The 17852-nt window shown below is 42.0% G+C and overlaps 1 long non-coding RNA gene across 1 annotated transcript; it reads right to left on the reverse strand.

Annotated features, from left to right (window-relative positions):
- Nucleotides 1-15279: 15279 nt before the first annotated feature.
- On the reverse strand, nt 15280-16414 carry LOC120976329 (uncharacterized). Its single transcript, XR_005771585.3, has 2 exons — nt 16181-16414; nt 15280-15513 (listed from the first exon to the last, which is right to left on the reverse strand). It is a non-coding gene; the product is annotated as an uncharacterized lncRNA (long non-coding RNA).
- Nucleotides 16415-17852: the final 1438 nt, after the last annotated feature.

A 17852-nucleotide genomic window follows, 5' to 3' on the forward strand; every position in this document is an offset into this window, starting at 1 on the left:
TATATCAGTTCGGGCGCAACTGGGTATGTGGTTTGCTTCATGATTCATGCAATTCATTCATCATGCTAGCTTGAGCCCTTTAATTACTAATTTTCATTGTTTCTCTCTTTCAGGCACGCCACAATAAGGCGGATAAGGTGCCAGAGGTGTACGACCTGTATGCCATGGCCCACACTGGCTCTTACAAGAAAGTCAAGGCTTTCTCTCAGTCTAACCTCGATGATGCAAACAACTTCACCAACATCTCCTCCCACAACAAGCTCGTGAGATATAGAGATGAGGGGAAGGCGAGGAAAGGGGAGGACTTTAACCCGAGCCAGGGTCCCATTGATCCAGAGCTGGTGATGATATCTGGTGGCGGAAGGTCCCATGGCTCCATAGCCATTGGAGATGGACTTATCCGTTGTCCTAGCACTCTCCCGGAGATCAAGGCGCGCCAGTCGAGCTCCGCTCCTGAGATAAGGCCTCGTGAACGGCCAGTGCAACTCGCCATCAAGGTTAGTGATACGTACTCAGTTATCTTTCTCCATTACATTGTGTGCGCTTCCATCAATGATTACAAATGGTCATGTGAGTGGTGTTGCAGGCTGCTATACAGACTGAGAGAGATAGAACGGAGAAACTTCTGGCGGAGGCGGCGGAGAGGCAGCGGGAGATGGAGGAGAGGACGAGAAAGATGATGGAGGAGGAGAGGGCACGGAATGACATGCAGGCAAGGGCCATGTACGAGCTCCTTGTGGTAAGTTTCTTCTGCAGATTACTTGCTAGTCTTAACATTTGAGTCTCATTACTAACTAGTATGACTCTGTTCTGAAAACCAAATGTGCAGTCTGTGTGCGAGAAGTCCGGTCAGCCCGCTCCGCCGATGCCAGTGATTGCTCCTGGGAGCACGGTGAGTTTAGTTTGAATGGACATTACTTGGTAGTCTTAACATTTGAGTGTCGTAATGCTAACGAGACATTGGAAATGATCTTTGGTGCAGCTTAACTCCAGAAACGCATCGCACGATCCTTCTCCAGGTAGCGGCACTAGCCACCCCGCTCCTACACGTCCCTGATCACGGTAAGTTTCTCTGGTGTTTTGCTTAACAAATGCATAAAGACCTAGACTTAGCTTTATTTCCTCCAATATGCTTACCATAATGACCTAGAGTTAGCTTATTTTCCTCCAAAATGACCCATTTTACCTAGGTTAGCTTATAAATGATGCAGTTCATCCAAGTTAGCTCAGAAATGACCCATTTTACCTACATTAGCTCCTAAATGATCCATTTTACCTACGTTAGCTTTAAAATGGCCCATTTCACCTAGGTTAACTCCAAAACGATCCATTTCAACTAATTTAGCTCATAAACGATCCATTTGACCTAAGTGAGCTAAAAAACGATCCATTTCACCTAAATTAGCTCTTAAATGATCCATTTCACGTAAGTTAGCTCAAAAAGATCCATTTCAACTAAATTAGCTCTAAAATGATCCATTTCAACAAAGTTAGCTCAAAACCGATCCATTTCAACTAAGTTAGCTCAAAAACGATCCATTTGACCTAAGTGAGCTAAAAAAGATCCATTTCACCTTAGTTACCTAAAAAACGATCCATTTCACCTTAGTTACCTCAAAAACGATCCATTTCTAACTTTCTTATTTTGCCATTTTCCAGATTTCATTATGTGCTGGATGGAGTGCTTGTTCTACTCTTCTTCTTCTTGTCTTCTCATTCTTGTCTTCTCATTCTAGTCACCTTAGCTATGGAGTGCTACTTTATGTATGGATGGAACTTCTTTATGTATGAAATGATGGATGGAACTTGTTTATGTATGAAATGATGGATGGACCTTGTTTATGTATGAAATGATGTATGAACTTGTTTATGTGATGAATGCCTGTGAAATATATCTATATGTCATATATATTTTCTGTGCAAATTGTGGGATTTAACAAAAAACAGAAAAAAAAACAGACAATATGCAGGCTCTTTGCCGTCTGCCACCGACGGCAAAGAGCTCTTTGCCGTCTGCCGCGGACGGCAAAGAAGCCACGTGGCAGCCAACTGTGCTTCCTGGGAGCTGACCCATTTGGTCAGTTTGCCTACAGTGGCAGACGGCAAAGACTTTGCCGTCCGTGGCAGACGGCAAAGAACCTGCACTTTGCCATCAGTGGCAGACGGCAAAGAACCTGCCATCTAGTGATGTGTAGATGACATCATAAGGCGGACGGCAAAGACCAAAGGCTCTTTGCCGTCTGCGGCGGACGGCAAAGGTCTGCCGTTAGCCACTTAACGGACTGACAGCGCAATTGTTGCCGTCCGCCCTCTTTGCCGTCCGCCGCAGACGGCAAAGAGCCTTTGCCGTCCGCCGCCAGGAAGCAGACGGCAAAGGAGCTGTTTACCGTAGCGTTCTTTGCCGGAGCCTTTTGCCGTCCGCGGCTGACGGCAAAGGTCTTTGCCGTCCGCCTTTCGAGCCTTTGCCGTCCGCCATGGCAGACGGCAAAGTAGCTGTTTCCTGTAGTGCGTAGAGTCCGCACGCTTAAAGTTTCGATGACAGTTATATTATGAGCTTATATGTTTTGATGTACCGAAGGTTGTTCAGAGTCCCAGATATGATCACGGACATGACGAGGAGTCTCGAAATGGTCGAGACATGAAGATTGATATATTGGAAGCCTATGTTTGGATATCAGAAGTGTTCCGGGTGAAATCGAAATTTTACCGGAGTACCGGGAGGTTACCGGAACCCCCCGGGGGCTTAATGGGCCATAGTGGGCCTTAGTGGAAGAGAGGAGAGGCGGCCAGGGCAGGGCCGCGCGCCCCTCCCCCACTAGTCCGAATAGGACAAGGAGAGGGGGGCGGCGCCCCCCCCCCCCTTTCCTTCCTCTCTCCCTCCTCTTTCCCCCTCCACTCCTAGTCCAACAAGGAAAGGGGAGGGAGTCCTACTCCCAGTGGGAGTAGGACTTCTCCTGGCGCGCCCCTTCTGGCCGGCCGCACCTCTCCCCCTTGCTCCTTTATATACGGGGGCAGGGGGCGCCCTAGACACAACAATTGATCGTTTGATCTTTTAGCCGTGTGCGGTGCCCCCCTCCACCATAGTCCACCTCGATAATACTGTAGCGGTGCTTAGGCAAAGCCCTGCGTCGGTAGAACATCATCATCGTCACCACGCCGTCATGCTGACGAAACTCTCCCTCAACACTTGGCTGGATCGGAGTTCGAGGGACGTCATCGGGCTGAACGTGTGCTGAACTCGGAGGTGTCGTGCATTCGGTACTTGATCGGTCGGATCGTGAAGACGTACGACTACATCAACCGCGTTGTGCTAACGCTTCCGCTTTCGGTCGACGAGGGTACGTGGACAACACTCTCCCCTCTTGTTGCTATGCATCACCATGATCTTGCGTGTGCATAGGAATTTTTTTTTTGAAATTACTACGTTCCCCAACAGTAGCACCTTAGTAGGCTGAGTTTCCGCGACATTGTTCTCGGCATCTAGGTTGTTGAGTACCAGTTGCAGAGGATACTTGGCTTACCGATACAACAAGCAGTGCCATTTGTCCCTGCTTTCATAGATCATGCCATGTGGAACCTAGGCCAAGTATGACAGCTGGCACACACACACTTATAAGCCGAGTGTAACACTCGACTCAGCCTCGAGTAGGTTTTCTTTTGCTTGCTAATTGAACTAGCACTGCATTTCCGCACATATACATCAACAAGCATATATAGCATAAGAGGCACATTACTTCGGCCCATAACATGTACATATAGGTCCATATAAGCCATAAGCCACATATATAAGTACACAAATGGTTCATGTAAGCAACAAGTCACATATATCCACAAGTTTTTGACCGACAAGCTAGCACCATAGACACTCCAGCAATGCAATGAGCTCCACCGCCGATAGCTTTCCTGAAACAAACCTACAAGTTCAGAAGGACAAGCATGACTTCACAAGTTCAAGTGCAAATGGTCGAGAAACACATGCATGAGTTTAATCGATAAGGCACAATCATCGACAAATGCCTGGAGTCATTGTTGCATGTTGGTCAAAGCGCCACAACCCGTAGTATGCGTTACAGGGCTAGCTTGCCCATTTGTAGATCCTCATGAGTACATGAAGGTAAGTAACACTGATCTAAAATTTTAATTTTAGATGACTAACATTTCATTTAACTCATGACTTGATGCATTTTGTTGTTTAGGTGCCTCCCAAAAGGTGTGCCATAGAGGTTTCGTGCTGGACACAGATGGTGCCCAAACTATTTAGTCCCATACCGCCTACCGAGATAAAATTTAGCCGCCCAAAAAAATGTTAATACCGTGACTCGAGCCAGCGACCTCAGGTTAATTCCAAGGCAATGCAAACCATTCCGCCACCCTGCTCTTACTTTAACAGGAACAGTAGCTTCTATATGTAGTATATCTGGCCAGCTGGGCCGCACGAGTGGAAGGGTGTTGACGTACATATTCCATCCAATAGGGACTGATTTGGAAATCTAACTGAGATTTCGAGGCGTTTACCTCCAGAACGCCTTCAAAGCATGTGCTGGCAACTTTCAAAACACCCCTCGTGCTTTGGTAAATTGCGGCGTTCTCTAGAAACGCATCTAAATCTCCAGTGGCGTTTTGCAAAACGCCTATATACTATTCCATATCATGGCACTTTTTTTAAATGCCATTAATTGAGCATCTTTTGAGGCATTTTTCGTAAGTGCCTGCTAACAATGGACCTTTGAAGGCATTTTCTCCACAACGCCTTTGAAAGAGATAACCTAAGGCACTTTTTTTATGCCTTCAATAAAAATGCCTCCATTTCTTAACCGTGTTGTAGTGCCTGCCGATTCAAGTAGTCAATAAAATACAGCACGCCTTAACTTATTTGATAATAAGCCATGAAAAATATCGACCAGTATTTATTATGACCAGGTAGTTTAGAAAATCTTAGTTTCAAGTCTAAACCATGGACGACATGAAAAGAAGTAACGAATGTGCAATTGTGCATGCATTGACCCGATGGAAATCAGGTTTGCCAGTCTTTTTACATGGAAAACTACCACAAAAAAAGGAGAATCTATATATAGGGGCAGTTAGAAAAAAAAATACTGGAAAAGTTCAACGGTGGCGGAGCCGTTGAAACCGCTGAGTGGTTGTGGTTTATGCAGAGGGAGTGAGAGGGATGGATTCGTACGATGAGCTTGACTTGGCCGACTACTTGGGTTGGGTCATCAGTCATCCGGCAACCAATTCAGCGTACTCAAGGGAGTGAGGAACCAAGTCGCCTCGCGAGAGCTACAACTCCCGGCTTTCCCAGAATTTCAACAAACGCCTCGAGTTCACACGCCGAGCTTGAATAAGATTCTAGTACGATCGAAGGATCCTCCGAACATTTCTCCCCTGAAAATTACACGCGCCACCTTCACGAATGCCTTCATTTCCACGATGACCGATGACGCTGTGTAGACGTAGATTCGGGTGGTGATCGTGGGGCATGCGGTTGGGACCTCCTATGAGACCTCCTAATCGGCGCTTTAAGCGCATTTAAGTGAGCTGCTGACAGAAAGACCAAGTGATTTCTCAGATAACTGCTTCGTCGTTAATTGTTTCTGTGTTCCTTCTTTCGCTGACTGTTTCCGTCGATCTTTTGTTTCCGGAGAACCGTCGATCAGTCGTTGTTTCGTTCAGTCTCTCCTTACCTTCTGTTTCATTCGTTATGTTTTCTTCTATTTCTCTAATTCCTTTAAATACGTTCGTGGTTCTCTGTTTCCTTCAGTAGTGTGTTTGGTGTTTCTCTGTTTTTAGTTTTCTTATAGAGCAGTTTTAACAAGAGCCCTAGGGCCGCGTTGGGGTACCTAGGACAGGACATGCCATAATTTCATGCTAATTTTTTTTAAATAATACATTTTTTATATAAAATTTGAAAAACAATATACGATTTTGAGAAATTACACAAATAATACGGTCTCGGCTTCCTGTAAGCGGACTGGAGCTAGTTGGCGGCAAGCCGAATAGGACCCAGTCGGCCACCAGTAAGCCGATTAGTGGCTGGGCCACCTGATGCACCGCCAGTCGGCCAGGTTACATGCAGTCGGCCAAGGGGAGGCCGACGGGCCGGCCTATCGGCTTCAGGTAAGCCGATAAGTGGCTGGATGGATGGGGTGCTGCATGTGTGATCGATGGGTGGCTGCGTACGTGGGCTAATTGATTCCAATATTGTATGTGTGCTTAACTAGCACTAGTAGAAAAATGGTCAAATGTGAAGCACATTAGTGCCGGTTTGATTTTGAGCCGGCACTAATGTGTCCATTAGTGCCGGTTCCAACGGCTAGGCGGGCGGAGATCATTAGTACCGGTTCGTAAGCAACTTTTTGTACCGGTTCGTGTCACGAACCGGTACTAATGATGCTGCGTCAGGCTGTGGTCAAGCTGTGGCCCCACGGGCACCTTTAGTACCGGTTCGTGCCATGAACCGGTACTATAGTTTCTTATTAAGCTGTTTTTTAGTCCCACCTCGCGAAGAGAGAGGACTAGGAGCGGTTTATAAGCTCTGAGTGCAGAGATGATGAAGAAGAGGCGCAATGCTTATCTGCACATTGCTTAGCTTTAAGCCTTGAGGAATAGTGTAGACTGCACAGAGCTATGTGCAGTGCTGTTTGCACTATTCCGAAAGGCTTGAAGCTAATTAACGAGCATTGTGCCTCTTTTTTATCTTTAATAACTTATTACAACTCCGGACTTCTTGTGTTACGGCAAAAACTGGACGCACTTCGTGTACAAACTGGACAATCTCTTTCGAAGTATCAGGGTTTCGGACGAGAACTCATCTGTTACACGGGCACTTCAATGTTTTTTAAACTTATTTGAACTCTAGCCTATTTTTGCGTTCAGTATGCATCATTCAAAGCGACGTCATCAATTTCCAACACGTTCTGACATCATTTGCTGTTTTTCAGTCATTTACCGATTTTTTTAGGGAGCTAAATGACTGTGAAATTGAAAATCACTACAAAATGAACTCTGAAAATATTGAAACTTGGCATGGTATCATCATTTCGCCCGCATAGCATGTGCAAAAGAGTAGAGAGTGTCACGGCGAAAACTGGACGCACCTCGTGTACAAACTGGACAATCTCTTTCGGAGTATCAGGGTTTCGGACGAGAACTCATCTGTTACACGGGCACTTCAATGTTTTTTAAACTTATTTGAACTCCAGCCTATTTTTGCGTTCAGTACGCATCATTCAAAGCGACGTCATCAATTTCCAACACGTTCTGACATCATTTGCTGTTTTTCAGTCATTTACCGATTTGTTTAGGGAGCTAAATGACGGTGAAATTGAAAATCACTACAAAATGAACTCTGAAAATGTTGGAACTTGGCATCGTATCATCATTTCGCACGCATAGCATGTGCAAAAGAGTAGAGAGGGTCACGGCGAAAACTGGACGCACCTCGTGTACAAACTGGACAATCTCTTTCGGAGTATCAAGGTTTCGGACGAGAACTCATTTGTTACACGGGCAATTCAATGTTTTTTAAACTTATTTGAACTCCAGCCTATTTTTGCGTTCAGTATGCATCATTCAAAGCGACGTCATCAATTTCCAACACGTTCTGACATCATTTGCTGTTTTTCGGTCATTTACCGATTTGGTTAGGGAGCTAAATGACTGTGAAACTGAAAATCACTACAAAATGAACTCTGGAAATGTTGGAACTTAGCATGGTATCATCATTTCGCCTGCATAGCATGTGCAAAAGAGTAGAGAGGGTCACGGCGAAAACTGGACGCACCTCGTGTACAAACTGGACAATCTCTTTCGGAGTATGAGGCTTTCGGACGAGAACTCATCGTTTACACGGGCACTTCAATGTTTTTTAAACTTATTTGAACTCCAGCCTATTTTTGCGTTCAGTATGCATCATTCAAAGCGACGTCATCAATTTCCAACACGTTCTGACATCATTTGCTGTTTTTCAGTCATTTACCGATTTGTTTAGGGAGCTAAATGACGGTGAAAATTGAAAATCACTACAAAATGAACTCTGAAAATGTTGGAACTTGGCATGGTATCATCATTTCACCCGCATAGCATGTGCAAAAGAGTAGAGAGGGTCACGGCGAAAACTGGACGCACCTCGTGTACAAACTAGACAATCTCTTTCGGAGTATCAGGGTTTCGGACGAGAACTCATCTGTTACACGGACACTTCAATGTTTTTTAAAACTTATTTGAACTCCAGCCTATTTTTATGTTCAGTACGCATCATTAAAAGCGACATCATCAATTTCCAACACGTTCTGACATCATTTGCTGTTTTTTAGTAACTTACCGATTTGTTTAGAGAGCTAAATGACGGTGAAATTGAAAATCACTACAAAATGAATAGCAGAAAATAAATAATGCAGAAAAGAAAAAAACTATATAATTTTTTTTATATTCACAAAGAAACTAAGTACAGCAAAAAAAATTACTCCGAAATAAATAGAAGAAAATTATATAAAAAATTGTTGGGGCGCTGCCCGCTGGGCCTGCCAACCCGGGTTTGCAAATACAGGCCCAGAAGGGCTAGAAGGCTCAACGGGCAGCGCGCCAAAGTTAGGCCCAGAAGCCTGCTATAGAGAGGAGTTTGAGACAGCAGCCGCGCCGGGGCTTTTAAACTGGTGCGGGCGCCCCTCGGCTAGCGAGGTGGGACTAAACTTGCCCGCACCGCTCCTGCGCCAGCGCACACCTTTAGTACCGGGTCGTGGCTCCAACCGGTACTAAAGGGTGCCTTTAGCACCGGTTGGAGCCGCGAACCGGTACTAAAGGGCAGTTTCCCGCCCCTTGGCCTGGCGAAAATTGGCCTTTAGTACCGGTTGGTGGCTCCAACCGGTACTAAGGCCCCTCCTATATATATGGCACTTACGAAAAATTCAGTTTCATCGACCACCACTTCTTCTCCAACTACTTCGCGCGACATCGCCGCCGCCCTCGCCGCCCCCGCCGCGCGCCGTCGCCCCCGCCGCCCGTCGTCGCCGTCATCGCCGTCATCCTCACCGCCCGTCGTCGCCGTCACCGCCGTCGCCCTCACCGCCCGTCGTCGCCGTCATCGCCGTCGCCGCCGCCACGTACCCCGTCGCCGTCTCGATCGCGCCGTCGCCCCCGGTCTGCCGCTCGTCGTCGCGCCGTCCCCGTCGCATCGCCGTCTCGCGCCGACGCCCGTATGCCGCCGCCCCCCGCTCGTACACACACACATACACACACACACAGACACACACACACACACACATATATTGTTTTTACTTATTTTCTGTTTTCTGTTGTTTAGATTAATGTTAGATAAATTACGTAGATAAGAATGTTAGAATGTTAATGCTAGATGAATTATATGGAAAAGATGTTAAATATTAATGTCAATTTTAGATGAATTAGTTAGATATTAATTAGCTGTATATATGAGATTTGAACTAGTTGAATTAATATAACTAGTTTATTTTTAGTATGAAAATTAATAGAACAAGTTTATTTTTAGTAAGAAAAATTTAGGTATATGAGATTATTTAAACTAGTTGAACTAATATAACTAGTTTATTTTTAGTAAATGCTTAGTTGAACTAGTTGAATTAGTAGAACTAGTTTATTTTTAGTAAGGAAATTTAGGTATATGAGATTTCATGATCTAATTAAAATATTACTATATATATAGCTACTTTATATATTTTAGTAAGAAAATTAATAGAACTAGTTTATTTTTAGTAAATTCTTAGTTGAATTAGTTGGATTAATAGAACTAGTTTATTTTTATTAAGAAAATTTAGATATCTGAGATTTGATGATCTAATTAAAATATTACTATATGGAACTAGCTACTTTATTTTAGTAAGAAAATTAATAGAACACGTTTATTTTTATTAAATGCTTAGTTGAATTAGTTGAATTAACAGAACTAGTTGAACTAATAGAAGTAGTTGAATTAGTTGAATTAGTTGAATTAATAGAACTAGTAAGTGTTTAATGTTTCACCTATATGAACATAGGAAATGTCGTCTGACGACGAAAAAGATTTCACTAAATGCGAATTCTGTGAAGACCACCGCGGCCTGTGCGACAGAAATTTCCTTGTTGATGGTAGGCGCTTCAGCATCAAACTGGATGAGACCTTCGAAGTGGATACAGTAAGTCACAACGACAAGTCCTTTTTCGTAATTAAGCATGACTTATATATGCTTCATTTGCTTCAACTTATAATTTTAAATTTTCACTATTCTAGTAGCGCATCCCCTGCCATGCAAGAATTTTTGTCTTGGATAAGATAGGTTTCAATGCTATGGAAACTATGGAGGTAAAGAGAGTTTACCTGAAGACCGAGCATGCTGGTTATAATTTCAACGTCAAATTATACAATGCAGACACGTACACCTATTTTGAATGCAAAACTTGGCAAGCACTATGCAAGGCTTTTGCATTTGAGCCTGATATGGTTATCACCTTTGATATTCGTCCGGAAGATGATATTGAAGGTAACAGGGACATCTGGGTCGATGTGCAGACGCCTCCAGTTCTACCATTATGTGAGTTTCTCAACCATATTTATGTCTTTGATATTGTTTATTCAAAAATAGTTGACAACTAATTTCTATTGACAGCTTATTTCCATTCAAGCAAACATGTCCGACGCTTGGTAGACAGGACCTACTACTGTCCCGGAGCTGAACTAAACTGCGAGGAGATAAGTCATTATGTTTCATGGCTTGAGGATTTTGATGCTGTTAAGAGAAATCATTTTCCTGAATTTGAAAATCTTAGTACTCAAAACGTGCGACCAATGGTGATCGTATTGAACTACGGTCACATGTATTTAGGAAAGATGGTAAGATTTTTACTATTAGTCCTCAGTGCATCTTTTGCATACAATATTTTTCAAGCTAAACTTTCATTGCTAAGTATATTAATTACTATACGATGTTCTTCAACAGGGACTCCCGATGACAGTTGTGCCTCAGTGGATCGAGACTAAAGGTCGCATGTCAATTGTTAGCTTACGGCCAAGATATCCTACAGTGCACATGAGTGCATTCAGGATTTCTGAAAGCGATGAATGCTTAATAGTGAAAGATTGGAGCAAAATTGTTAACGATCGCAGAGAAGTACTAGGGGGCAGCAATCAGAAGCGCAACCCACGATTAGAAGACAGGTTCATCTGCATGCTCCAATATGATGAATCAGGAGAGCTATACATGTTCTATGCTATTTTACCTGAGAGAGAGCAGCAGGAGTGATTTAGCTAGTTATCATGCTCTTAGTACTTGTTGTCCTCTCATGCGTGCCCGTGTTCTTCGTCCTGAACTTAATCTCAAAGAGTGATTTGCTTTTGTGGTGTTATGAACGCTTATAATATCATGACCATGTTGAACTCGATGATATCTTTGCTAGCTAGTATATACTGTTGTTGGTGATGATATGATGCAAGAGTTTTTATATTAATATGATGATGATGATGATGAGTTATTATATCATATATGAAAGAAACCGCATATTAGCTTCAACTGGATGGATCCTAGCTAAGTGATCAAGTATATGCCATATCCATATTACTTGATCACTTAGTGATCTAAGTAATATGGATATGGCATATACTTGATCACTTAGCTAGGATCCACATGCATCCAGTCGAAACTAATCTGCGGTACTTTCACCTAATGATTTAACAACTCATTATAATGTAAAACAATCACTAAATTAAATTGAAAACACAAAACTAAAGGAAAAATAAAAATTAAACCAAAACACACACAAACATTTAGTACCGGTTGGTGTTACCAACCGGTACTAATGTCCTACACGCACCCGGGCCTGGCTCGTGCCACGTGCTGGCACGTTAGCGCCGGTTCGTGCCAAACCGGTACTAGGGGGGGCGCCTTTAGTCTCCACTCCATAGTGCCGGTTGCAGAACCGGCACTAAAGGCCCTTACGAACCGGTGATAAAGGCCGGTTCTGCACTAGTGTAGTACTGCCTTCGTTCCTAAATATAAGTCTTTTTAGAGGTTTCAACAAGTGACTATATACGGAGCAAAGTGAGTGAATCTACACTTTAAAATATGTCTACATACATCTGTATGTTGTAGTCTAATTGAAATGTGTAAAAAACTTATATCTAAGAACGGAGGGAGTACATGGGCTGATTGATTTCAGTATTGCATGGCCATGCATGCACGTGCATATGCATGACAAAACCACCTACGATGCGTACTAGCACAGGATCATGACTTGGTACAGCACTACAGCTAGTGCGTACGCGCATGACCTGGCCGGGTTGTACGTGGTCCAGGACCTGGTGTAGTGGTGTATATACAATACATCGAATATGTGTACACCGACCGGCCGCATATGCATACGCAAGTACCCGAATACCCGTATGCCTGACTAACCCATGAACTCGCACATATATAATACTGGAATCAATCAGCCCACGTATGCCCACGCAGCCATCCATCCATCACACGCAGTACCCCATCCATCCAGCCACTTATCGGCTTACCTGAAGCCGATAGGCCGGCCCGTCGTCCTCCCCTCGGCCGACTGCATGCAACCTAGCCAACTGGCCATGCGTCGGGTGGCCCAGCCACTAATCGGCTTACCGGTGGCCGACTGGGCCCTACTCGGCTTGCCGCTGGCCGACTACGCCGTATTATTTATGTAATTTCTCAAAACCTTATATTATTTTTCAAATTTTATAAAAAAAAATATTATTTAAAAAAATTTAGCTAATTTCACAAGAGCCCCAGGAGTCAAACAACCACATCATCATCAGTAGATAAAATCAAAGCTAAATATTTAGAGAAAAGGCCATAAGGGGCTGTTTTTTGAGAAAGCAAAGATTTATGCTGGCTAAACCATTCCCCTTAAATATCACATAGCCAAAACAGACCAACCACTGACCTGAAGATCAACCAAGCACCAACTACAACCAGCATATGCATTGCCGGGCAGATCGACAAGGGAAGCACTCCAGCGCACGTTGCACAACACACAACTAAAGGCTTCAAGAGAGAAAAACCAAGAATCATCTAACTATTATATTAGAATCACGGAGAAAAACTCACATGACTAAACTTGAGGGCTAAATCCACTAACTATTATACCAGAATCATCTCTAGAAGCTCAAGTGTTTGCATCAAAGACCATCAAACAGAATACAAGAAAATTGTCATGGAATTAAATGTACCAGCACACATGGAAGAAGAGAAAGAAAAGGAGAGGGACCAACCGAGTGGCTTACCTACGCAACAAGAAGTGGTCACTAGAGTAGACAGAGGAGGCCTGGGGGAGTAACGGAGGCAACTGTGCACAGTATTATCGAGTTTTGACAGTAGGATCACTTCAATTATGAAGAGTATTATTTTATAATAATGGTGGGACCTACTATCTGCCGCATTCTGCGACAGAATGTCTGGGCTTCCCATAGGGCAGCCTCCGACTGGGCCGGCCCACGCGGCAGCTACGAGCAGTGTACAAATCAGAAAAATGAGAAGTGAAAGTTAAGTTTTAAACTCATGATCCCGCTATTGTAGCCACATGCTTTTTTAATGGTTTGTAGCCACAGGTAGCTAGCCACTGCGACTGATTAATGTTCCGGATAAATAGGCAGCGCGAATACTTTAAAACTTGCTACCTTGGCACATTGGACTTTTTTATCATTTCTTCAATATTTTTTAGAAAGCTTCAGAGCGTTTTTGACAAACACACATGAGGTTTGAAAAATTATGGATAGTTCTTAAATTTTAACCAAATTTCAAAACCAGAAAAAAAAATTGAAATTGTGAGCAAAATTTGGAAAACTGGAACATTTTTTAAAATTCCGACCAATTTTAATAAACACGAACCAGTTTTTAAAAATTATGAACAATTTTTTAGTTCTCAAACCAAATTTAAGAACATATTTTTCAAAATTGTGAACAAATCTTGCAAAATGGGAACCTTTTTAAAAAATTCCGAGGAATTTTTTAAAATAATAAAAAGGATTCAAAAACACAATGTGAACAAATTTTCAGAACAAGGAACATTTTTTGCGTTTGTGATCACAGCTTGAAAAATGGAGCTTTTTTAAAATTTCATACAATTTTTTACTATCACGAACAACTTTTGAAAAAATATGAAGAATTTCTGAATTTGTTAAAAAATAATAAAAAAAAGGAACCTGTTTGAAATTTGTGAACAACTATTTAGAACAAGCACATTTTATAATTTTTGAACAAATTTTGAAGAAAGAGATATTTTAATAAATTACAAAAAAATGAGGAACCAAAACAATATTCAAAAACCACAAACAATTTTTGAAATTCCAAACATTAATTTCCAAATTACCAAACATGTTTTAAAAGTATGAACATAATTTGAAAAACAGGAACAAATTTCTGAATTCAGAACAATGTTTCAAATTCCCAAATATTTCCTGAAGAAAGTAAAATAAACTTGAAAACTGAAAAGAAAAGAAAAAAAACCCTATAATGAGGACCAAAAAAACGTCCCAAAACTGGTGCAAACTACTCCCTCCGAAAACTAATATAGGAGTGTTTAGATCACTACTTTAGTGACCTAAACGAGATCACTACTTTAGTGACCTAAACGCTCTTATATTATTTTACAGAGGAAGTAACTGGTTAAATGGGTGGACCCAGTTGCTTCGCTAGTGCCCCTGCCTGTTCGATGCGGCGACAATTTGCCGCAACACGCGGCAAATAGGGATTTCCAATAGCGGTGACTAATGAGCACGGCGATTCAGTGACCGTACCACTTACTACGTACTATTCGGGCCCTACACACTGTATATATAGCTCGTTGTAGCCAGCGTGAACGTTTCAATGGCGTGGCATCCGAAACGTTCAATCGGCGTATCTGCTAAGAAGATATGCCGATCAGTTGCACGTTGCAATCCTTCAAGCCTAAACGATAAGTACATTCACTACAACACGAACCCCCCTTCAGCAACGCATCAATGCGTTGTCGTATCTTCATATATGCGTTGCGATGGTCTACACCAACGGATTAATATGCGTTGTCGTTGGTGCCGTTGGAAGGATCTACAAGAACATATATGCATGCGTTGGTAAACGGCGTGTAGAAGCGTTGTTACGTAGCAACATATAGACCTAGAGCCCAACAACGTTTCATATGCGTTGGTGGCGACTCTAGATCATTGCAACAACTAGAAGCTTCGCTAAATAGCCTAACCAATTAATTATTTTTTATATATTGTGATCCATAATTATTAGGTACTCGCGATAGTGCATAGGAGAAGCAATATAATAAACAGAGAGATCTCATATATTAAATCAAGCATTTTGCATTACAAAGAGCATTGTCCAAAGATTACAAGAGATGAAACTATCTAGTAATAGCCCGATTCTTGACCTTGCAATCAACTATAATGTTTGAAACATTGATCCTAAGAATGACATTCTAACTATCTTGTAGTAGCTCCATTCTTAACCTTGCAATCAACATGTGAGCCATGCATCGTCAATTTATCTTGGTCATCTACAAAAATATGAGATTAGTTAGTTATAGTAAGGAAATCAGGTTAATAGAGAAGTAAAATGTAAAGGAGCACCATACAAATGTGATTTACCAAAAAGTAAGATTTATATACAGATCTGGTTAATAATCTGAATATAAGAACATCTTCGAAATGAAATTTATTAAACAACATTACCGATTATGCAGCCTGTATCGAGTACAATTTGTTTTGCATCTTACATCAGCTCGAAACTAATATGAACTATCATTATCTATGTTTAGCTTCCAGTCTATTAAAAAGGATCGAAATGTAGAAATGGAAATTAACTGCAGATATTTGCAATGTCAGTACGATCACCCAACAAAGAAATAACAATAATACACACATTCGATAAGGTCATCGCCGTGCTATGAAGTACAAGCACAGAGACTTTGAGTCTTCTTCCTTACTTTGTAAACTGATGATATTCTGTTTCAATTAATTGCAATGCATATGTTCTGAATATCTATGACTCCTTCATATAAGAAAGTGCATATCAAAACACCGGTTCACGCTTACTTTGTTAACTAACGACATTTTACTACTGATGCTTGGGATGATTCATTAGTCATGCTTGCTATGGTGTACCCAGTGCCAACAACTTGAAAATCTTAAAATAATCTACATCATGCAAGACTTCGTAATTACCTAGGAATTACAAAGGCACACATTATAATATCTCGATCCATGTAAAAAAATCTCAGAGCCTGCAGAATCAACGACACGAAAAAAAGCATCATCAGAGTTTGGACAGTGGGAGTTATCCACTCATTCATAAAAACAAGACATGCATAATGAACTAAGAAACAGAAAGGGGAAAGAGCGCTATGAACTATCTAATCCGCTTCTGCTTGTCATGCTATCTAATCCACTTCTGCTCGTCATCACACCTACTCTTAGCCCCTGACTCGACCCGGAAGGAATCCACGATCTAATTAATATAGACAAGAGCATGTTCTAATCACTGAAAAAAATAGCGCGCTATAGCGTCGCTAATAGCACGCTATAGCGTATGGAGAATTGCTCGCTAAATATATCAGTGTACAACGTCTCGCTAATAGCACGCTGTAGCGCGATATAGCACGCTAATAGCATATTTTGAGGTCGCCGCTATTTTGCTGTAGCGCGCTATTTTTTTCATTGGTTCTAATCAGTATACAAGAGAGAACGTCAGAGAATAATTCATTACTAGCTGGGAAACATGAACCTGCCAAACTGAGCCTACAGTAGGAACTCTGGTTTCCGTATGATCTTGCACCACCACACCGAGCAGAGATCAGGCCTCAAACTACAAGCGGAGATTCCGTGGAAATCAGTTGGATCCACGGACCTGACAGCAACAAAATTAACACCTAATGCTTAACAAGAAATAGCTATTGAGAAAAAAAAGATGCAATATTCTACCTGAATTAACACATACAGACAAGTGATGAATCAAACATTCTTTCTGAACAAGGGGATGCAAACATTCTTCCGGAATTAACTAGATGGAGATTGTACTATATTCCTAGAAGAATTGCAGTAAAATGATAAGAGAGATGGCGTATACAAATTTTTGGGTTTTTCTTCTTTTACATATACTAGGAAATATACCATGTACATTGCAATGGCAGAAAAATAACCCTCCGACCACCCATTTTAGTCCCTAAATGTAACATCCCAGATTTCTTCCTTGTTCCAACCATATTATTCGGGTATTCAGGTGCTTAGAGTATTACGACTCAGATCAGCCTCTACAGGAGGAGCTCAGCTCAAAATCAGTTCAGTACTAAATCTGGTACTAGGTGCATGAGATTACACTTGAGCATGAAGTCCTGTTTGAACTTGTGTGCCCAGATTTACTTTGGAAGCTAGCTCGCTACTAGGCGCACGGGATTATACTTGAGCACCAAGTCTTGTTTGAACTTGTGTGGCGGACTGGCTCAACCAATCATGAAAAATAAACATAACTCTTGTTATAGTACTTGTGAGGAAGGATTGATTATGATTGTTTTTGCTAGTACGTAGCTGCACTGGTTTTAGAATCCGACTAGTTTTTGCTGTTGGTCTGAACTGTACTAGAGCTGCTGCTTAAATAATTAGCACTTTGGATAGGAGCGTATGGTGCAGTACAACTTTTATTGTTGAATCTGTATTTCTACTAATAGCAAGGAAGAAGCTTGGTTAGCATTGGAATATGACTGTTGTAAAATAAATTCATATGTACCCAGCCACTAACTATTACCGACATTAGTAACTCTCTTTGTTGGCAGCAAAACATATATGTTACTTGCATATTCCGGACATAAGAAAATGGTTGTCGGCCACAGAGACATGTACA

This window comes from Aegilops tauschii, chromosome 3, assembly GCF_002575655.3.
Source record: "Aegilops tauschii subsp. strangulata cultivar AL8/78 chromosome 3, Aet v6.0, whole genome shotgun sequence".
Taxonomy (NCBI): domain Eukaryota; kingdom Viridiplantae; phylum Streptophyta; class Magnoliopsida; order Poales; family Poaceae; genus Aegilops; species Aegilops tauschii.